At 34.0% G+C, this 24022-nt stretch overlaps 1 long non-coding RNA gene across 2 annotated transcripts; it reads left to right on the top strand.

Moving 5' to 3' along the window:
• Window positions 1–401: 401 nt before the first annotated feature.
• LOC143242729 (uncharacterized) lies at window positions 402–11895 on the top strand. 2 transcript variants are annotated; one of them, XR_013023179.1, is made up of 5 exons: window positions 402–537; window positions 5189–5352; window positions 8920–9083; window positions 11051–11283; window positions 11808–11895. It is a non-coding gene; the product is annotated as an uncharacterized LOC143242729 (long non-coding RNA). The 2 variants fall into 2 exon arrangements; XR_013023180.1 differs by lacking the exon at window positions 8920–9083.
• Window positions 11896–24022: the final 12127 nt, after the last annotated feature.

Genomic DNA, 24022 nt, shown 5'->3' on the forward strand with positions numbered 1-24022 from the left:
TAAGTGGTTTAACTGCTCGTGTGTAAATTAAATACAATGACTTTGTGTAATTTATAATAATTTAATCACTTACGTATACCTTCCAAGTTGAAGATGTTTACTACTTATCAAATTTGTGTGATAGGTGTAAGTAGTAATCTAAGAATATTTTAAACTTTGTAGAATTTAAAAGAAAATTGTTATTACCCACTTGTATTTAATATAAGGAATGAAAATACAGCCATTAATTCATTTATATAAGCCTTCAAAGTATTATTTTAAAATACCATAAGATACACAAAGAACAACACAACTCTGCAGGATGCGTTTTGATTTCTAGTGTCTTACTAAAATATTTTCATCGTTATTCAAAGTATGTCTAATTCGTAAGCATTTTGAGTCTTGAGTTATTTTATTTACAGGACTGGTTATGTAAAACTACATTATTCCTCAAAATGTACGAGCAAAAACTGGATGTTCATAGAATGTCTCCTGCTACATTGCAGTCTGTTTTCAGTAAGGATGCTCCACTCAAACTTTACTACTTGATAGGTTGAGGTAAGTATTTGAGAATAATACGAATCTTATTTTATTTATTTGTTGTGCCTTGTTACGATGGGTTTAGTTTTAAACCTTACCTACTTGGTACTATATTAATTACTCAATTTAGCTCTTGTTACATGGAGCTTAAACATCATACTGCTATTGTTCAAGCAGTTTCAACATCATTATTGTCACCGAAATCAAAGGTAAACTGGGGTTATGTTTGCATCCATGTGTGTGTGTGTGTTTATCAGCAATATTTCTCGAAAACATTTGGGTAGATTTGAACGAAAGTTAGTATACAATTGGACTATGACCCAACTCAGAAGTGATTAATATTTGGAGGGCCGATGTCAAAGATAACAGCAAGTTCACGAAAAAAATCATATTTGTTACCATGGAGACCGATTTTGTACACTACTTTTGTTTTATATCTTATTCAAAACGAACGGATTTGTTGAAACTTTGTAATCATGTAGAATATCATTACTTTTGGTGTTGAAAACGACAAACATTCAGACACATTTTCAAATGTTTCAAGGATTAAATATGGTCAACGCCATTCAGGTACTGGTATTATTATTTAAAAAATCAATATTATTGTTTTATTATTGACTGAGTTAAAGGTATTGCGTTGAGCAGGTTACAAAATCGTAGTTTAGAATGCACTTGATTACTGATAAATTTAACGCCATCCTTTTGTTTCACTTTAAAACATCCTGTACCGAGTTAGTAACATTGTTAGCACTTGGTTGAATGAGGCCTTACAACAATAACGTTATTTAAACAAACCTGTTTCTAAACGATACAAAACATGGAAACTTATCAACTTGTCGGGACAATATAAAACAGTGAACTAAATATTCAATTTGTGAGTTATTTTTTATACAAGCATGATCATGTTTTGTTTATAATAAGAAGCCTTGACTATACCATTTCTTTCCAACCTGAGAATAAAAGATTTAGTCTCAATTGTTAAGTTGGTTAAGAATAACGATATGGATGTCAGATATATAAAAATTATAAAGAATAGATATATGAAGTTCAAATAGCAAGACGATGAAGAATATAGATCTTGGTGAGAAGTGGTCGGTAATACAATGAATAATAGGGATTTGGGTGTCAAATAGTTAGCAAGACGATTAAAAATAGAGACGTGGATATCAAGCAGTCGGTAAGATAATGCAAAATGGAGACCTGATAGTTAGAAAAGAAGTGAACAATAAATATTTGGTTGTCAGATAGTTAGTGAGACGATTAAAAATAGAGACGTGGATATCAAGCAGTCGGTAAGATAATGCAAAATGGAGATCTGATAGTTAGAAAAGAGGTGAACAATAAATATTTGGTTGCCAGATAGTTAGTGAGACGATTAAAAATAGAGACGTGGATATCAAGCAGTCGGTAAGATAATGCAAAATGGAGATCTGATAGTTAGAAAAGAGGTGAACAATAAATATTTGGTTGTCAGATAGTTAGTGAGACGATTAAAAATAGAGACGTGGATATCAAGCAGTCGGTAAGATAATGCAAAATGGATCTGATAGTTAGAAAAGAGGTGAACAATAAATATTTGGTTGCCAGATAGTTAGTGAGACGATTAAAAATAGAGACGTGGATATCAAGCAGTCGGTAAGATAATGCAAAATGGAGATCTGATAGTTAGAAAAGAGGTGAACAATAAATATTTGGTTGCCAGATAGTTAGTGAGACGATTAAAAATAGAGACGTGGATATCAAGCAGTCGGTAAGATAATGCAAAATGGAGACCTGATAGTTAGAAAAGAGGTGAACAATAAATATTTGGTTGTCAGATAGTTAGTGAGACGATTAAAAATAGAGACGTGGATATCAAGCAGTCGGTAAGATAATGCAAAATGGAGATCTGATAGTTAGAAAAGAGGTGAACAATAAATATTTGGTTGCCAGATAGTTAGTGAGACGATTAAAAATAGAGACGTGGATATCAAGCAGTCGGTAAGATAATGCAAAATGGAGATCTGATAGTTAGAAAAGAGGTGAACAATAAATATTTGGTTGCCAGATAGTTAGTGAGACGATTAAAAATAGAGACGTGGATATCAAGCAGTCGGTAAGATAATGCAAAATGGAGATCTGATAGTTAGAAAAGAGGTGAACAATAAATATTTGGTTGCCAGATAGTTAGTGAGACGATTAAAAATAGAGACGTGGATATCAAGCAGTCGGTAAGATAATGCAAAATGGAGACCTGATAGTTAGAAAAGAGGTGAACAATAAATATTTGGTTGTCAGATAGTTAGTGAGACGATTAAAAATAGAGACGTGGATATCAAGCAGTCGGTAAGATAATGCAAAATGGAGATCTGATAGTTAGAAAAGAGGTGAACAATAAATATTTGGTTGCCAGATAGTTAGTGAGACGATGAAGAATAAAGATGTAGATGTCAAACAGTTAGAATAATGATGTGGAAATCAGATAGTTATAACAATATGAAGAATAGACATATGAAGTTCAAATAGCAAGACGATCAAAAATACAGTACTGTGGTCTTTAATACAATGTATAATAGGGATTTGGGTGTTGTATAGAAAGAAGGACAAAAATAGAGATTTGTGTGTCAAATAGTTAAGACGATAAATAATAGAAATATGGATGTCAAAACAGTTAAAACAGAGTTGAAGAATAAAAATATAGAATCCAGATAGTTATAAAGATATGAATAATAGATATATTGATTTGATATAGCAAAACGAAGAACAATAGAGATGTGGATGGGAAGTTGTGAGTAACATAACAAAGAATAGAGATCTGGGTATTAAACACATAAAAGGACAAGAATAAACATTTCAGTGTCAAATAGTTAGGAAGACGAGGAAGAATAGAGATCTGCATATCAAATAATTAAAAGTTGTATGTCAAATAGTTATAAAATTATGAAGCATAGATTTGTGACGTTCAAATAGCAAGACGATGTCAAACAGTCGTTAAGATAATGCAAAATGGAGATCTAAAGAATTAATAGTTAGAAAAGAGGTGAAGAATAAAGATATTGAAGCCAGATAGTTATAAAGATATGAATAATAGACATATGAATATCAAATTGCAAGGATAAAAATAGTTTGTTTGTTTGTTTTTTTGGAATTTCGCACAAAGCTACTCGAGGGCTATCTGTGCTAGCCGTCCCTAATTTAGCAGTGTAAGACTAGAGGGAAGGCAGCTAGTCATCACCACCCACCGCCAACTCTTGGGCTACTCTTTTACCAACGAATAGTGGGATTGACCGTCATATTATATGCCCCCACGGCTGGGAGGGCGAGCATGTTTTAGCGCGACGCGGGCGCGAACCCGCAACCCTCGGATTACGAGTCGCACGCCTTACGCGCTTGGCCATGCCAGGCCTTTCCCATTGCTACCCCTCACTTATCAGTTTTATTTTTGCATCATTTCCTTCTTTTTTGGCTTACGTCACTTTGTTACAACAACTGATTCAAGAGTATAGTTACACTTGAAACCAATACAAACTGTGAAGAAAGGCAACAATAAAGTGGAACCACAAAATTACTGAATATTTGCATATAGTAACTATGGAGACCAGACATTAAAATAAAAGCCGAACTTTGAGAAGAAAGAACAAAATTTTATAGCAAAAAATTACCCACCTTACATTTCATAGGTATTTCGACCAGTACAATTTGTAGGTATAAAGTTTTGTATGAATATTTTAATTGTATATTCACATAAGATGATTCTAAAATCTCAGTTAAATTCTTGAAATAAGAAACAAAAGTCAGACAATTATTAATATTCATTTTACTCTGCAACCTGTGAGGCTCAGCAATTAGAGTTAGTATATACTGGGCTGTTTCAGATAGCGTTGTACTGAAAACTTTAGAAAAATGTGTAATTTTCTAAGACAAAAATATTATTTTATACAGTAATTTATGCAGTGGAAAACTGTTCTCATTGTGTGAAGCAAACATTATTTTTGGTCTATTAAGTGTGTTATCGTTTATTTATAAATTAAGAGTTGTGTAACTTCTTTCCTTAAAATTATATTTACAAATTACATCAATAAATATATAAGCAGATTTAGTCCTAGTGAAAGTCTGGTTCTTGTTATGAGGTCAGAACTTTAAAACTCTGTTCTTTCATTAACAAAGGTTTGTCGTACGTATCGTAATCATCATCAGTCAAATGTCCACGATATTTTTCTTTCTAAGTTCAATCAGATATCTTTGGAATGTTTCCTCACGTTGGATGATAATGAATAGGCTTTGATAAGGAATTTAAAAGTGGTAGAGTTGTCAAGAATAACGACCATTTTGATCAAGTAATTATTTTAGTTAAGAATAACAATGTTATTGTCGGACGATGTAACATAAATATTTTTATTTAACGACAGTTCTTTTAAAATATTTCTTCAGGGCTTAAACGATAAGGACGAACATTAGGGATAAAATCATAAGAAGTAGAAAAGGCAGAGTTCTTTATTTTCGTCATAAAAATGTTACTCAATCGATAAAGAGTTATTTTGTCTTTCACAAGAAGGTCCTTTAGGTGTCTGTATTGTGATTTGAAAGTGTAAACTATGTTAGGTACATAGAGTTTACGTGGTGGAAGAGAGAACTGAAGACCTTTAGCTATCACTGATTTACACTGATTATTTATGTTATAATTACATAGGTTAACAATCTGGTCGCCAGGATGAAACAAGGAATGAATGCTGTTAATCAGTCAATTCAGCCTCAAATTTTGGACATGTTCACACTGCACAATTTGTCTTCGTTCTATTAGTTCCACTTGTTCAGTACATCGGTGCAATCAACACTGGTATCAATCATTCTAAGGTTAGTACAGAACACTTTGAACTTTTCCAGTAAAATTTATGTTCTGTTGATGTTTTGTACGAAATTCTTGATCCAACTCCACCAAACATGCTCACCCTTTATGATGTCTGTGTGGGGAGGGAGAACATTGTTAGGGTCAATCTCACTATTCGTTTGTGAAAGAGTGGTTAGTGGATGGTGATGATGAGGTACCTCTATTCTTTCACTGCTAAATTACATACGACTAGCGTTGATAGCCCTCGTGTAGCTTCAGCCCAATGTAAATCAAAGCAATAGTATCTTCAGACAAATCTGATAATCTAACAACTTTTGAACATTTTGGTTTGGTTCTTTAAAGTGGAGATACTTTGGATTCACGTTTCGAAGAATGCATTCTGAAAAAAAGCAAATTTCAAGGTTGATGATTAATGGTATAACTATATTGAAGATGAAGAAATAGATTCATACAACAGAAGGGAACAGAGATAAAGTTTTCAATATTTTACAGATTCAGTATTTAAAGTAAACAAAATCTTGATGATGAGAAACCTACTTCAGATAAAATGTATATCTGAATGGCTGGTATGGGTACTAACACTTTTACTGAGAAGGAGAGAAAAACATTTCGACCTTCCAAGATCATCTTCAGATGAAGAAAGAGAGAGTTCGCAAGTGGCCGTTGCTGGACATATGTCTTAGGGACGATGGTATAAACCAGTGGTGCACAAACTTTTAGAGTCAGGGGCCACAAAAGTGAAGATTAAAATCGTCCCACAGTTGTTTCACACAAGATGGACATCACATTTAAGAACACACAAATGACGATTACATTAAAGTGTTTGCACATTATTCTGAGAAATGTTACAATACGTCAACTGTCACAAAGTCAATGCGATGGATGGTGCTGCATGTCATCTACGAACTTAGAAATGTTCAGCTTGACGTTGAAAGACGCAAGATTGCTTCCAGATGATCATCAGTCAGCTGATTGCGAGTGTTGTTTTATTCAGTTTCATATACGAGAAAGCCTGTTCACAAGTGGTGTGGACAAGTGCGTTCTCTTTCAGATTAGCAAATGTATCAGGCAACGTTTTGTAGAAGTCAAACAAACTGTTTTCTCGGTAAATAACACGCAGTTCATCAGATGCTTCGATATCAGTAAGTTCAAGCTGATATTCTGCTGAAAAGTCATCCACTGACACACTGAACGGATCAGCAAAAAGTTTCATCAACAATCTGCATTGGTCAAAGTCGTGAGTGAAACCGTGAGTTGGAGGATTGGATCAAAGTATCTAGCTTCCCAACATAAACTTGTGTGTCAATGTCCTGATTCTTCTGTAGCTGTGACTGAAAAGTGGGAAAGTGCGCGAAGTTGCCTGATGTTGTTTGCTGCCAGAATAACTGCAACTTTGTCCTGAAAGCTGAGGCGTAATTTGCAAGCTGACAGACAAGCTGATTTTTGCCTTGCAACTTCAAATTCAGATCATTCAAGTGTTGTGTTATGTCGACCAGAAAGGTCAAATCAGCTTACCATGTTGGATCAGTCATGGAAAGTATTTCTATCTTTGTTCTTGCTTCTGAGGAATTCTGTCAGTTCATTAATCAACTCCAATAATCTTCTGAGCATCTTCCCTCGACTCAGCCAGCGTACTTCACAGTGATACACAAGGTCACCATAGTCTTAATCAATTTTTTCAAGAAGACTTTGAAACTGACTGTGATTGAGCCCTCGTGATTTGATGAATTTAATGGTTTTCGTCACTAACGCCATCAGTGCCTGAAAACGAAGTTCTTTAATGCACAGGTTCTGTTGGTGAATAATGCAGTGCAACTTCACCAACTATTGTTCTGCTTTCCTCAATGCTTCATCAACAGTGCTACCAGCCCGCTACTTTCTCCGGTCATGGCTGGTGCTCCATCATTGTCACACTTACCAGTTTCGTGAAATCCAATGAAACACTACTATACTACTGTCTCCTCGAACAGAGCAGACCCAGTTGTCTGACCCTTCATGGAACCATGCTGATTTGTTCCTCTGTGATATCAAACGATGACGACACACCATGAAAAAAAAACTAGTTGCTGTGCTGTTGAACTGATGTCAGTCGACTCGTCTGCTGCTAAAGAGAAGTAGACAAAGTTGGCTGCTTTATTTGAAAGCGGTCTTGTCACATCTGCTGAGAGGTGTGAAATTCTTCACTGAACTGTCGTACGATTCAAAGCCACCATCTGTAGCTTGCGGACTGCTTCCGGACACAACTTTTCCGATACAGTAATCATGCATTGCTTGACAAAATAACCATCAATGAACGGTTGGCCAGATTTCGCTATCATCAACGAAATATCGTAACTGACCTCACATGCTGCACCTAAATCTGCTGACTGCTTTGAGAAAACGTTCTGCGACTGCCGCAGAGATTCTATTCGAGCTGTTCGTTCATCAATGACTACGTTGTGGAAATCTTTATGCTTCGACTCATAATGACACTTTATATTGAATACCTTCGCCACTGCTACTGTCGAATGACACAGCAGACAAATCACGTTCTTCTGTTCTTAAAGAAAACAGTACTGTGCAGTACAATCATCATGAAACTGCCGGTTTTGTCATCAACTTTTCTTTTACGATTAGCTACCATTTTGTGACGAAATAATATCAAAATAGGGCTCGTAAGTAAATCTCGAAGAACAATTGGAACGCGTGAGATTTCGTAATTAAGGAAATATTACGTCATTAAGCCAAAGATTATATGCCTATGCATTAACGAGATTTTCTTATCAAATTTTCTTTATTGCTCGACACAAATATGGAACCAGTGCCTAATCTAATGCATATTCTTCTATAGCGCTTAATCTTCGCGAACTCTAAATGCGCGAACTCTCTATGTTTGAGTTTCCTGTTGGACATCGCGGGCCTGATTTTGTGCACCACTGACATAAACAGATACGGAAATTTATTTACCCGTTGATAAAATAAAACGTGGTTATTTTGCTGTCGAAATAAGGGCAAACTGCTATCTGCAGTGTCGTGCATAGAAACAACAAAACCACAAGAAGGTCTTTCCCGAATTTTAGTTAAGCTATAGCTAGCAGAAAGGCCGAATTTACACCCTGAACTGGTCTCGCGGGCAGATTGAAATTTTACTATGTGACTAAGTATCGGGAATGTATTGCTCGTGCTAACTAGACACTGCTAGACAGATCACAGCCAAAAGGAACTTGCTTGATCGATGTTCATAGGTGTCCGCGACACACGCTTCAAAACCACTGTCGTAATGTTTGTCTGTTCATTCTGTCATTGTTAATTTGTTATGTTACTCAATAGCATTACATACAAAGTAAGTTTTATATGTGTAAAACGGCTCGTTTGGGTTGAGAAAATATTTTACGTAGAGGAGCGAACAACGTGGTCAGCTTCCGGTCAGTTACCTCTTTCTTTCTTTGTGAACCTGACGATGACCGAAGAAGGTCGAAACGTTGTTCGCTCCTTGACGTAAAATATCTTCTCAACCCCAACTAGCCGTTTTACATATATATTCTCTACAAATGGGTTTTCTCGATATCATTAAAGTAAGTTTTACTTTGCAGGTAACATTGTTATCAAACAAATGAAGACAACATGTACCACTCAATGTTCCTCTTTATTGAATCACTAAATGTCAGCACAAATATATATTATGTGTACTGAAAGTTTGCCAAATTTCATACAGATACACGAGTCGTATCGATACAGTCCTATCGAGTTCTTCATGGTAAGTACTCGTATGTTACTCTTTACCAACACATTTTTAATATTTAGTGTTTGAATTAATTAAATACAGAAACAGACAAGGAAAGCTATTCAACAATTGATGAAACAAAACATGCTTATTGTACTGTCAAAACAAGGGCAAACTGCTATCTGCAGTGTCGTGTATGGAAGCGTCATAAACCACGAGAAGGTCTTCCCTCCAATTTTAGCTGAGCTATAACTAGGAGAAAGGCCGAATTTACACCCTGACAGGCAAACCGTAATTTTCACTTGGGGCACTCAACCGTGCGACTAAACATTACTAGTACATCTGTTCAATATATATGCCTGATTGACAACTTTACGTAAGTATCTGTAAAACATACATATCGTGTTGACTACTTTCCTGTAACCACTCAACAACATACATTCCTGGTTTACTACTTTATTAATAGCTTTGAACAACGTACATTCCTGGTTTACTACTTTATTAATAGCTTTGAACAACATACATTCCTGGTTTACTACTTTATTAATAGCTTTGAACAACATACATTCCTGGTTTAATATTTATTAATAGCTTTGAACAACATACATTCCTGGTTTACTACTTTATTAATAGCTTTGAACAACGTACATTCCTGGTTAACTACTTTATTAATAGCTTTGAACAACGTACATTCCTGGTTTACTACTTTATTAATAGCTTTGAACAACGTACATTCCTGGTTTACTACTTTATTAATAGCTTTGAACAACTTACATTCCTTGTTTGCTACTTTATTAACAGCTTTGAACAACATACATTCCTTGTTTGCAACTTTATTAATAGCTTTGAACAACATACATTCCTTGTTTACTACTTTATTAATAGCTTTGAACAACATGCATTCCTTGTTTACCACTTTATTAATAGCTTTGAACAACATACATAGATACCTGGTTTACTAAATTACCCTTTACAAATTAGCTTTGAACAACATACATAGATACCTGGTTGACTAAATTACCCTATACAACAGAACAACAGAGATACCTGGTTCACTAAATTACCCTGTACAACTGAACAACACAGACACCTGGTTCACCTAAATTACCCTGTACAACTGAACTGAAACGTAGATACCTGGTTCACTAAATTACCCTCTACAACTGAACAACATAGATACCTGGTTCACTAAATTATCCTGTACAACTGAACAACACAGATACCTGGTTCAAATTACGTAGATACCTGTACAAGTGAACAACGTAGATACCTGGTTCACTAAATTACCCTCTACAACTGAACAACACAGATACCTGGTTCACTAAATTACCCTCTACAACTGAACAACACAGATACCTGGTTCACTAAATTACCCTGTACAACTGAACAACGTAGATACGTGGTTCACTAAATTATCCTGTACAACTGAACAACACAGATACCTGGTTCAAATTACCCTCTACAACTGAACAACACAGATACCTGGTTCACTAAATTACCCTCTACAACTGAACAACACAGATACCTGGTTCACTAAATTACCCTGTACAACTGAACATCATACATGCCCAGTTGACTACTTCACTGGTACATCTGAACAACATACAACTTTAAATAATAATTATAAATCTGTACGAACAATTTCACTCAGATATACTTTAGACTTTATACTTTTGTAAGATTTATTGAGTGTAAGTCACAAAGATGTGAGAAACCAATCGAAACTTTCATGTTTGTTTATATGTAAAGTCTGACAAGATTCTACATTATACAATTTACCTGTTGTTTTTAACCCTTAATCTCAGAGCTTATAGACGTGTTTTAACAATAGACAATTTATTTACTGTTTTTTTAACTTCTAATCCCAAATCATATTGTTGTATTTGTTATCTAATTCTCATTTCTTGACATAGTAAATACTCAAGCCTCGTTTTTTGTACAATTTTCTTAGAGGTTTACTTTTGACAGACTTTTTATCTCATCCTTTTATAATGTTACAGAATGCGATATCAACACCTATCAGTGAAGCCCGACTTTGAAAGCAGCTGTAGACAATATTTGATTGGACAGAGAACATTATGTACTGCTTGTTTTATACATACTGTGAACAGTGGTGTCTGTCCATCAGTTCATCTGTCTCCTGTTTATGACGGCTTCACTTCTCATGTTGACTGTGAAAAGCTATGGATGAAGTCAAAGTACAACATTAACTTTGTAAATAACAGTATAACAGGTATGAATAATGTTAACAACAAACAGGATATTCTACACTAACTTGTTATGAATTAATAACACTATGTATCAGAATGTGACATAACGGTTTGTTATTGTTAAATTGTTCTTAGCAGAACACTTACTATACAAACATAGAAAATCAAAACTCATGTAACACACTTACTCTACAGTATTATACAATCTTACAATTAGTCTTTAGTCACTGCTACACGAGGGCTATTTGCGCTAGTCAGCCATAATGTAGCAGAAAGACCAGATGGAAGTCAAGTAGTCATCGCAACCAACCGCCAAGTCTTGGTCTACTATTTTGTACTATTTGCTGGTGTATAACTCATCATATACCATTAGGTTCCTCGACTCAAATCACTACAAGTTGATGTATATATAAATAATTTACGTAGGTTCTCATACACTTTCTCGCACCATTTACTATGATAACTGTATTTATATATACACATATATACGTATGTACATAGATGTAGACGGACGAGAATTTAAATAGAAATGTTGATATTTTTTTAGGGTAACACTGTCTTCTCAGTCAACGTTGTACGAATGTTGATGACGAAGCTACGTATGGACAATTCCTCAGAAACTGCGCATGTCAGGTAGATATTAGTGGTTGTCTGATTTAATAACAAGCTCAGCGATGGTAAAACTATTTTAAAATTTGAAGAAAAATAAACATATGAGTATCTAGAAAACTATAGGAAAATATCAGTATATTTAGTGAAGTATTTGTTGTATTTTTTACTTTATAAGTAATTCTATCTTTTTTAAGTAGTAACATAGAAATTCAAGAATGTTCTGGTGTTTGTCCTGTTTGAAATTATTTAGATTTTATTGATTACTTCAATTACCACTCCTCAACATATTTCACACTTGAACATTGATAATAAAACTGTAAACAGTTTCAGGTTTGTTTTGTTTTCTTTTAACCAATAGCTTAACCTTTTAATGTACTTCTATACATCAGAATTCCCAGATGTTAAGTGATTTATAGAACTGTGTATTCTTAAAAACACATTAACTTATTACAATAAAATTTATATCAGGTTGTGACTGTTATACAAGATTAAATATTAATATGAATAGATACAGCTTAAAGGATTTTTCAAAATCTATAAAATAAAAATCAGTCCTAACCTCAGAATCACTAGAAACAAAAGTCCACGAAACGTATTTGGGATTTTATTGTAAAGAAATGTAAACAGCTTTCCAAAGGAAAATAAATGTCAGAAGAGAATAAATAACTGTTTTATAGGAAAGTCATCAAAGCTACTGCGCTTCTTTTCCGTTTACTCGGAATCACTTATCTTCTGCATCAGTCCTCATGACGATACTCACCTAGAGAGGGAGTACATGGTAACTAACGCCTTGTTGTAGTCCTCCAAGTAAGTATTTCAAGTCTGATTTTATATGAACGGGGAAAGCAGAAAAATGTGGGTGTGGTTCTTACTGGCCATAAATCTGTTATTTTCACATCACTTCCAAATCCTTGACAGTGCTGGATATTAAACCTTACGGTCCGTCCAGTTACTATTATTTCTGTATCTTACACAGTTCGTAAGTTTGTGTGTGTGTTTTCTTATAGCAAAGCCACATCGGGCTATCTGCTGAGGGGAATCGAATCCCTGAATTTAGCGTTGTAAATCCTAGACTTACCGCTGTACCAGCGGAGGGGGGACAGTTCGAAAACTGTCTGACAGAATATTTATTAATCATTTCTCTGGTATGTCAATGTATGTATAACCACAACTATATGGCTATAATTCGTAAGTCTCCTGAACTGACTAAAAGAACAACAGTGGGAAATTATCGTTACTTAAACTTAAGTCAAATTATTTACCCACAAACTAACTCAGTGTAACATCTAAACTGTTCATCACCAACCATCGCCAAATCTTGGGCTACTCCTTTACTAACGAATAGTGTTATTGAAGGTCGCATAATGACACCTCAACGGCTGAAAGAGCGGCCACGAATAGTAACTAAGGAGACAAGATATTAAAATGAGAACCGAACTGTGCGAAGAAAAACAAAATCTTATGGAAGAAAGTTTCTAACACTGCATTTCATGGGTACTTCGTCCAGCACAATTTGTAGGTATAACGTTTTCTATAAATATTTTAATTGTATATTCCCATGGAAACATTTTATACATCTGAATTAAATTCTTAAAATAAGAAACAAAAGTTAGACAATTAGTAAGTAACATTAACTTTACTCCACAACCAGTGAGAAGCCTAGTAATTAATGTTAGCAAATACTTGTCTGTTTTCAATAACGTCGTGTTGAAAAGTTCAGAAAAATTGAACATTTTCTATAAAGAAAGAGAGAATCTTTTTACGACACGTACTGCATGGGAAAGGTTTTCGGACTGTTCTAATATACACTATATTTTATTATCTGTTAAATGGGGTACCGTTTATTGAAAAAATAAGCTTTAAACTCCATTTCTTAAAACTGTATCTATAAATTATATCAATAAAAAAAGATATAATCAAATCTTCCTATTGAAAGTAGGGCTCTTGTTATACGAAGAGTACTTAATATTCATTTCTATGGAAAAACAAACGCTTGTTGTTCGTATCATAGTTACTTTTAAAATTATCCGAATTTAGAATGCTTAAGTGAGAATTTTTTATAGTTTTTTTCTTAATAGAGACATTTGATAAATAGTGACACACTGTATTTATTATTTCGGTCAAATAGACACAGATATGCACGTTATGTCGTTTATATAATAGTGAGATTAGAAAATATAACTTAATTAATTGTTTATATTGGATTTACCTAAAATATATATCCTGAATGTTATATAATGCTGCATTTGTTAATATGTAGCGTAAAATAGCTTACATATTCCACATTCACTATTTAAAGGAAAACAAAAATAATACATTATTTCTACCTAAATAACTAAAATACATTGCTGAAATAACAATTATTTAATCAAAACTAAAATATATAGAAAGTAAATTTCTAAAAATAACAAAATGCTGTACATATATTAAATGGAACGATTTTAATGAAGACTACATGATATTTGGTGTTGGTTAAAGTTGTTTGATGTAGATGGTTTCTTTAAGTATGAATTCCAGATCAGTATCATCCCTACAAAGAATATTTATATTTTATCGTTCGTGTCCTGTTTCTTCACTATGTTAGCGTATAAACGAAAACCATGTGTCACCGAACATTTCTGTGTGTTTTCATGAACAATCCCGTATTTTATTAGTTCTTACTACTAGATGGCGTTCGGCTTTCTCAGTACGTCAGGCCATGCAGTTTTCTTGGGTGAAAATATGGACAAGCCCTGAACAAAGATAAATTTGGATGTCTTTAGTCAGAAGAATTCCCTTCTGTATGATATGGGGTTAAACTTAATCTGGAACTAAAACATAATTTGTGAGTTATAAAAGTGGTTACTTATCACCATATTGATCTGTATTTTTTATCCTATTTTTAACTTAACTGTTTTTTTTATCCAACACCAACTTGTAAGCACCTTTCACATGTTGAGTGCACACCCACATATCATATTTTAAACTTTAAGTAAAACATAATTATAAATGTATACTAACAGTTTTATTCATAAATACTTTAGACTTTATAATTATGAATCATTCATTCAGTGTATGTCAAGAATTAAAACCAATCCAGACTTTCATGTTTGTTTAAATGTGAACGAGCTTCTCCAGTAGACAACCTACCTATTGATTTTGACTCCAAATCCTATGATTGTAGTTGTTAACTAATTATCATTTCTTCACATACTAATTACTCATGTCTTGTTTTTCGTACAATTTTCTTAGTGGTTTACTTTCTGCAATCGTTTTATCTTACCTTTTATGATATTACAGAATTTGACCTGAACAACGACCACGACTTGTGAGTAACTTTCAGATGTAGAGTGCACACGTTTATATTAAATATTAAACTGTAAGCAAGAAATAATTCTAAGTCTGTATGAACAGTTTTACTCAGAAATACTTTGTAATTTATAATTTTGTGACATCCATTGAGTGTTAAGTCACAAAGAAAAAGGAAATCCAATCCAGATTGGACAGAGAACGTTATCTACTACGTTTTATACAACATACTGTGAACCGTGGTGTCCGTTCATCTCTCTCCTGTTTATGTTGAGAATGAAAAGCTACACCAACGTGTTATGAATTAATAACACTGATTCATACATCAACATGTGGCATAACGGTATGTTATTGTTGAGTGGTTCTTAACATGACTGAAATACTCAATCATTACTTCTTGTAGTTGTTGGTATAAGGAATATAGGTTCAGAAAGTTTGATTAATAACAACAAAATATACCAATCATTCAAATTAATATAGAATTTTGTCTAATGAACAATTAATTTTATGTTTAAGGACATTAAAGTCATCTGTTGAAACACTACACGCAAAGAGATAAAGAGAACTTTAAAACGGATTGTTTGAAAAATTCTGTTTCGTATTCTCTCTGAGATGTTTACCAACTTTAGGTTCCAGTTACATACAGATAATTTGAACACATTTAATTCTAGCATTTCGTTACCATTATATAACAAATACTATGCTTCATATATTTTAATATAATTCATTCCCCATATGGTACAGCACTTATTGTACAGAGTTACATCGTTAAAATCATGGTTTAAATTATTCTCAGTTAACAGATAGCCAGATATGGCTTCACTACAGAAATAACACACACATAATATAATTTAATTTTATTTAATGTTATACTTGGAAAAATGTTTATTTCACAATATATTTTTCAACAAATTATTATATTTTTATTCAGACTTTTGTACTCGATATAAAGTTAATAGTCGTGATTATATTTAAATATTGATTTCAGATATTATTACATTATTATTTGTCATGTAAAATGTTGAGTTTTGTTTACATAGTTGTATTCATAGTTAATGGTTTGTTTTGATTTACAGAATTCTACCAAATATACTGCAGCATAATTATCTGAGATAACTTGAAATTACTGGTTCAAGTGTTAATGGAAACTATAAGAAGAAACGAAGGAGAAAAGATATTTCTGTTTGTCTGCCACATTAATTGGTTGAATTCAGAGTATTAGAAATGTTTGATTGACAGACACAAACTTTATTTTGGAAGGACAATGTAATAAGATTCGCAAAATGTTTTGTTTGGCATCGTTTTGAAAAATATTTAAAACTATATACTCATAAAAGATTATACCAGATTACTGTACATAGTCTAAAATATTTAGTTTCATACTATTTTCGATAGAATATCTTTTTGTTCTCACATAACAGCTATTATTGTTCAGTGTAGTCTTCAATATGCGAAAATATTTTTGGTTCCACTAGCCTTGAAATTCTCATCTACCGCACGTTTCAACAATGGTTCATCTGCGTTGTAGCATGTAAATAAACAAGCACAACGCTTCACTGAAACATACTCTACTATCAAAGCTGGAAGCTGGCTTCCTATTTACTGTAGAACACAATCTTCAAAGTTGACAGAAAAGAAGTACCAGAAGTGTGAGGAGAGTTAAGTATCAATGGGAAATATATTTTCAGTGTAAGAAAACATCAACTTTGACACGATATCTTACCTAAAATAACAGGAATCACATTGAGAAGCTCATATTGACTTGGTGGAGGAACCTAGATGAGCAGTCCTCGGAAAGTGTCCACAAGATGCCCTCGGGTGTGACTTCTCTTCTTGGAGGAACGCACTTGTGGGATAACGTGTAAATAACTAGGTACACTCTTTTTCCTATCTTGAAAGTACGGGTCACGACGCTGTGTGTAAAATGACATTTTAACTGTAGATATCCGGGCTGATCCACCTTCTTTCCCATGTTGGGGAGGGACATCTTAGCAGATACAGCACATATAAAGTTGTCCATCTTTCTTTTTTCCCATGGTAGAGTGGGGAACATCTTAGTAAACACAATACATATAAATTACTCCACCTTCTTTCCCATGGTAGAGTGGGGAGCATCTTAGTAAACACAATACATATAAATTAGTCCACCTTCTTTCCCATGGTAGAGTGGGGAGCATTATAGTAAGCACAATACATATAAATTAGTCCACCTTCTTTCTCATGGTAGAGTGGGGAACATCTCAGTAAACACAATACATATAATCAGTGTTGTCGAGAAACCCACTTGTAGAGAAATATATATGGTGTGGTGTTTGTCAGTGCAGTTTTACATAGTATAGACCTCAGTTTTGTGCCTGGTTTTGAATAAATTTGGTATTAACTGGAATGTCGTATTTTGTTACTAGTTTTGCCAAATGTTGGTTATTTGTTTGCTGATGTCAGGAATATATGGTATACAGCGGTATATGGTTTCGTGATTTTTTGATTCGTGAGATGTGTTTACTTTAGTTGGTTGATTTTGCTTTCTGTCTAGGTGTTTGCGTATAATATTTTCTACGGTTTGTGGAGGAAACTTATTGATGTTGATGAAGTATTGTTTTATTTTGTCTGATTCATCGTTAATTTTATCTGGTGAGCATCGGTGTTTGGCTGTGTTTATTTGGTTTTTTAGTATGTTGAGTTTTATTTTGTTTCATGTGCTGAGTCCCAAGGAATGTATAGTCCAGTATGGGTGATTTTTCGGTGGATTTCTGTTTTGAATTGTGTGTCGGTTCTTGTAATTTTGAGGTTAAGAAATGATATTTGATTGCTTTCTTCCTGTCTATACTATGTAAAACTACACTGACAAACACCACAAAAACGTTATTTATAAAATACAATGTGATAACTGCCACGACTTCTATATTGAGAAGCAATTAGAAAAATGGAAACCAGATTAAAAGAACATAAAAGTCACCTTCACTCGTTTTCGAACACTCCAAGTCAAATAAACACAACATAACCATAGAAAACACACAAATACTAAATAAAGAAACAAACATAAACAAACGCAAAATTAAAGAAGCCTTACTTATACAACAACGTAAACCCAAAATAAACCAATATAGAGGAACGCCTTTATACCTATATTAAATGTAATAAAATAAAATTATATTATATATTCAAACATCTAACACCGCCCACTACATTCCGACACCCAGTTACACAACCCCTTTCAAAGATGTGGTCAGCTTTCGGTCAGTTACCTCTTTCTTCATGAACCTGACGATGACAGAAGAAGGTCGAAACGTTGTTCGCTCTTCTATGTAAAATATTTTCTCAACCCAAACGAGCCGTTTTGCATATATATTACAATTCATATAAATTAGTCCACCTTCTTTCCCATGGTAGAGAAGGGGAGCATCTTAGTAAACACAATACATATAAATTAGTCCACCTTCTTTCCCATGGTAGAGTGGGGAGCATCTTAGTAAACACAATACATATAGATTAGTCCACCTTCTTTCCCATGTAGAGTGGGGAGTATCTTAGTAAACACAATACATATAAATTAGTCCACCTTCTTTCCTATGTAGAGAGGGGAGTATCTTAGTAAACACAATACATAGAAATTAGTCCACCTTCTTTCCAATGATAGAGTGGGGAGCATCTTAGTAAACACAATATATATAAATTAGTTCACCTTCTTTCCCATGATTGGGTGTGGAGCATTCTTCTCAACGCGATACATCTAAACGGGTTCACCTCTTTTCCTATGATAGGGTGGGAAACATCCGAGCTAAAACATTACATCTAAAGTGGTCCACCCTCTTTCCAATGATTGGGTGGGGGCATCCTAGCCAACACAATACATCTAAACTGGTCCACCTCCTTTCCATACCAGATCTCCAAAGAACCAGCCTGCAGGAGATGGTATGAATGGAGTTTCTCTAGTATGTTCATTGGCTGCTACAGCTCCTTCTGAAACAAGATAAACCTTTTAACACAGTTAAGATGTCTTCTCTGTTCGTTTGCCTTAGAGATTTTTGTCTTTAAACAATTGCCATCTTGGCTCATGAGATTTCTCATAGTTCAGCATGTGTCTTCCAACAATCTTAGAAAAACTTACTTCCTATTTTCTCGTTCTCTCTGTGGTATTTAAAATTTGTTTTGTAGATTTACTAGTTTTTAATAACAGAGATTTGCTTTGTTTCTCGAATTACATTTTTTTTCTATTTATTAACGTAGAAATCCATATCACTATTTCTCTATCCTTTGTGAGAGAAGAATGTTTACCAATAAGTGAAATTTCAACAGTGGCGAGGAGATGAAAGTTACGTGTTGATGACGTGACACCCACTTTTCATATATTAGTGAACACCATTATGTAGCCTGCAACTTCATTCACATCTATTTGACACTCTTTCATCCCTTCGATGTCAATAGGAAATTCAGCAGAAGGTCAGCTTGTTTGTTTACGTTCATCTACTTCTAAGGCTATGTGAACTTCCCACTGAGGACAGTATTCGACCATCCTCTCATTATGTGGGCTTAATTTCTCATGTATATTCCATTCCAGGTCTTTTCCCTCTTTCACAATCCCGTTTGTATAAATCTAATCGTGATGTATTATTTCTTTTCATCAGTTACTTACATCTGCATACATACTGATTTCTTTTTACACCAACTACATTTCCAGAACTATATGTCTGGTCCTCGTAGTCTTACTGATTCACTGATTAAGAATTATAGTTATTTTTACATGCACTATCTAGATTCAGAAACTGTGGTATAAATTTTGAATTTTGGAAAGCTGACCCATTTATTCAGTTCAACTACCCAGTACACAATTACCCTGTCTTTTCCTGAACCTTCTTTGTTTGCCTCCTTGCACTTTACGTCTTCATTTCATGTCAGAAGTACTTCATAGAGATGCTGTTCCCTTTGGAATGATTCTCATGTATTTGAAGCGATTAATTTGAAAACAGATCATTTGTATCATGATCTGCCTATCAAATAGCCGCTTCACTCACAAGTTTTCTGATGCGTATGTGTTCATTTGGGTAATTACGACTTATTTTTTCTTTAATAATGAAATTTCATGAGTGGAGCAGTATAGAGGGAGCTATTAAACAATAACATCATTATCCATTAATAAGAATTACGTGAGTTCAGATTGAAGTTGCCTAAAAACTAGTGTCACGCAGATACTCAAGGCAGATGTTCACAGAAGATATAATATCTGTGTGAAATGGTAAGCGTCTAATGGAAACACATTTTCATGTAAGAAAATGTTAACTTTTCCAAAACCAGATGTCTTCTGAACTAACCAGTTGGAGATAATAAAATGGGGTTTCAATCTTCATCTCTACATTTGACACAATAGTTTTATGATGTGTTAAAATTTTTCCTTCTTGTTTTTACTTTAACGTTTTTCATGCTGTTTATTACTGTTTATTTTGTACAGTTATTAAGTAATTGTAGTTTCAAAATTCACTTCATTTAAACACGAATCTTAAATTTCGTGTTACTGTTCATACACTTTTCACCTGGGATATTTTTCAACACATTTCTCAATCGGTCTGAATTTTCTTTCTTTTCGTTTAGATTGATGCAGTCTTAATCTGTCTACTAGTGAAGTAATTTCTTTACTGGAGGTAATAGCTGTAATGGAAGTCCTTATACCTTTGAGTCACACTCACTTTCACATCTGTTACTGAGTATAACAGAATCAATGGAACCTGGTATCCATTACTCAATACCTATAAGATCCTACAGTGTGTTCTTTCAATACCCAAGTGTTCTGATAGTTATCTAATCAGTGAAATACTCAACCTCTGTACACATTTACCACCCATCTCAGAAAAAACAGTCATAACTTTTGGTCTCCAATACCACATCGTTTTGCTTAGATAGTAAATTAATTCTATTTAGTTAGACCAAGTTACTTATATATGTTTCCTTCTCAAGGTTTTATACGTCACTCAGTCCACACCTGCATCTGTCCTTTTGATAACACATTTATGGCCAGCTCAAACTTAATTTCCAGTCCTTATCCTTCACAAAATACCCCTCTAAGTACTTCCCCTTAAATATCACTCATTCATCAGACTCGGTGTCAAATTATCATTCCACTATCACCACTCTCCGGTTTCAAACGTGGCTTTTGGATTAACTGTACATGTAGCTTATTTACTTTTCATTTCTATATATCATTTTTCCTATACTATACTACACTAGAGAATGTTATAACTGTACAATCTCCTGCTGGTTAGTTTGTGGTAAAACTGGTTTTAGAAAAGTACTGGACCAACCAAATAGTATTAGTTGGTTAAGACACCCTGTCATATCTTTTCAAAAGGTTGATTCCAAGGTGGTCTGGTATAGAAAGGAGACAGACTGGTCTAGATGCACTGTGTTGGCTAGGCCATGGGAAAGGTGGACCAACCATCATATCTACAACTAAGGATGCCATCCTCTTTTGACACCCAGTTTAGTGAAACGTACTGTCAACGTGGGCGAAGACTGTATCTGGTTATGAGCGTTGTCCCACATGTGTTTTCCTCTGGGTTGGGATGTTGCACTCCAATAGAGATGCATTTGGACACTTTCCGAAGGGTGCTCATCACTGTTTCCTCAACCAAGTCAGTGTGAGTTTAGGTAAGATATCGACTCACACTTCTGGTACTTCTTTTCTGGGAAGCGGCTGCGACAGTAGAAGTAGTCACGTTCCTGTTGAAACCTTGGGTAGGTGGAACTAGTGTCGGCAGAAACTGAACAGTAAAGCCATCTTATGAGAAGTGGTATCTATCGGAAATATATTTACGGTGTATAAGAAATATTAAGTTTTCATAAATTCACAATCAACGTACAATAACTTTTTTTTAAAAAAATATAGACACTACAGATGAAAAGCAAAGCTGAAAATTGACATTACCAAAACTGTATTCAAATTTTATGTGTGTAATCTAGTGTATATATAAATAACTATAGATAAACGTATTTATTGGTCCTTCTGTTTGTAATTTCAAAAGTAGAATTATTTGGTTTTCTTTATACAAAATACTTACCGTCATAACTTATCAGTATGTTTAACCTGTAAAGGCAGATCACAGATATAATGACACATTTAAATGATATAACAGTAATATCTGATTCTATGTAGTCCAAAACATCAATTATGGTAAAGATATTGTTGAAACATGTTATTCAGAAGAGATTCAAAGAGACTATATCCACATGTTCAGATTATTTATTGATACGAATAATTTAAATCATGTATATGTTTTGCAACAAAATTTTATCAAAACTGTTGGTGTGTTGTATTAATAAAATTATAAAAACAAGAATTAAAGTCTGAATTATTTAAACAGTGAACAGACAGTTTGTTTGACATATTTTTATTGCATTGGTTCTTGACCAACATGAGGAATGCCTTTACATTTGTTAATTTCAATACGAGTATGTACTGAAAATACAAAGTACAAACTAATTTACATTTTATCGTATCTTTTATAGTGCTACTATTATTAGATAGGCTTGTTTAAAAGATTCTAACAAACAAGTTTTAAATCTTCATAACATGTTCGATCCTACCTGATTTATTCAATACTAAATTATTATTTAACAGAAACTGATCAAGAAAGCATTTCTATATTTACTGAAATATTAAAATTGTTCGTGTATGATGATTTAATACATTTTATATTTTTTTAGTAGGATGCACAGGGTTCAGAATGTTATATTAAAATAATTTTGAATAACCAAATCAACATCTTGAATATAAGGTTCCAATGGCACAGTACCAACATTATTTGTAATTTAGTTGTAACTTAGACTTTGTCACATTTGGGAAAGTATGTGACGGTCATGAAAAATAATCATGTACATGGATTGTGAAGATATGTTCACATGAAGGACTTTTCAAGATGGAGATAATCCTTAAACTTGAATTAAGAAACAAGGCAACATTTTCAACAACTTTCACTAACACTATCTTATTGGTATAACTTAATTAACACTATATTAGTCCTGTAGGGCCAGATGAGTAGTCGCTTGACTCCCAATTTGAGGGTGACGGGTTCGAATCCATATCCCACCAAACATGCTTGTTCTTTCAGCCAAGTGACGATCAATCCCACTATTCATGACTAGCTGAAGAGTTGGCAGCTTTTACTGCTAAATTAGGAACGGCTAGCGGAGATAACCCTCGTGTAACTTTGAGAACTTCTATTCCAACCTTGCAACAATAACCGCAGACTAATTTAAAATTATATATTCAAACATCTAACACCACCCTCTGCATTCCGACACTCAGTCACACAACCCCTTCCAAACATGTGGTCAGTTACCTCTTTCTTTGTGAACTTGACGATGACCGAAGATGGTCGAAACGTTGTTCGCTCTTCTATGTAAAATATTTTCTCAACCCAAACGAGCCGTTTTACATATATATTTCTCTACAAGTGGTTTTCTCGACATCAATGGTACTGAGAAATTATATGAACACCTAACAGCTCTATTCAACTTATCATTTTCAGCATCACTGTTTCTGGGAAGGCAGCAGTAATTTTAATGTTCCAGAAAGAAGGAAAGCCAGCAAATAAACCAAACAGTTACCGCCTGATTAGTCTAACTGGCTGCATAGGAAAAATATCAGAAAGAATAATTAGTAACCGACTATCTATATACTTAGAAATAAATTCAAAATTACCTGAAATTCAAAACGGATTTAGAAAATACAGACAAACTACCTAATCAGATTAACTGAAACAATTGCAGACAGCTTTAACAAAAACGAATGCACTGTAGCTTGCTTTCTCTACATTGAGAAAGCATTTGACACGGTGTGGCATAACGGATTACGTCACCGGTTAACGTAAA

This window comes from Tachypleus tridentatus, unplaced genomic scaffold, assembly GCF_004210375.1.
Source record: "Tachypleus tridentatus isolate NWPU-2018 unplaced genomic scaffold, ASM421037v1 Hic_cluster_2, whole genome shotgun sequence".
Taxonomy (NCBI): Eukaryota; Metazoa; Arthropoda; class Merostomata; order Xiphosura; family Limulidae; genus Tachypleus; species Tachypleus tridentatus.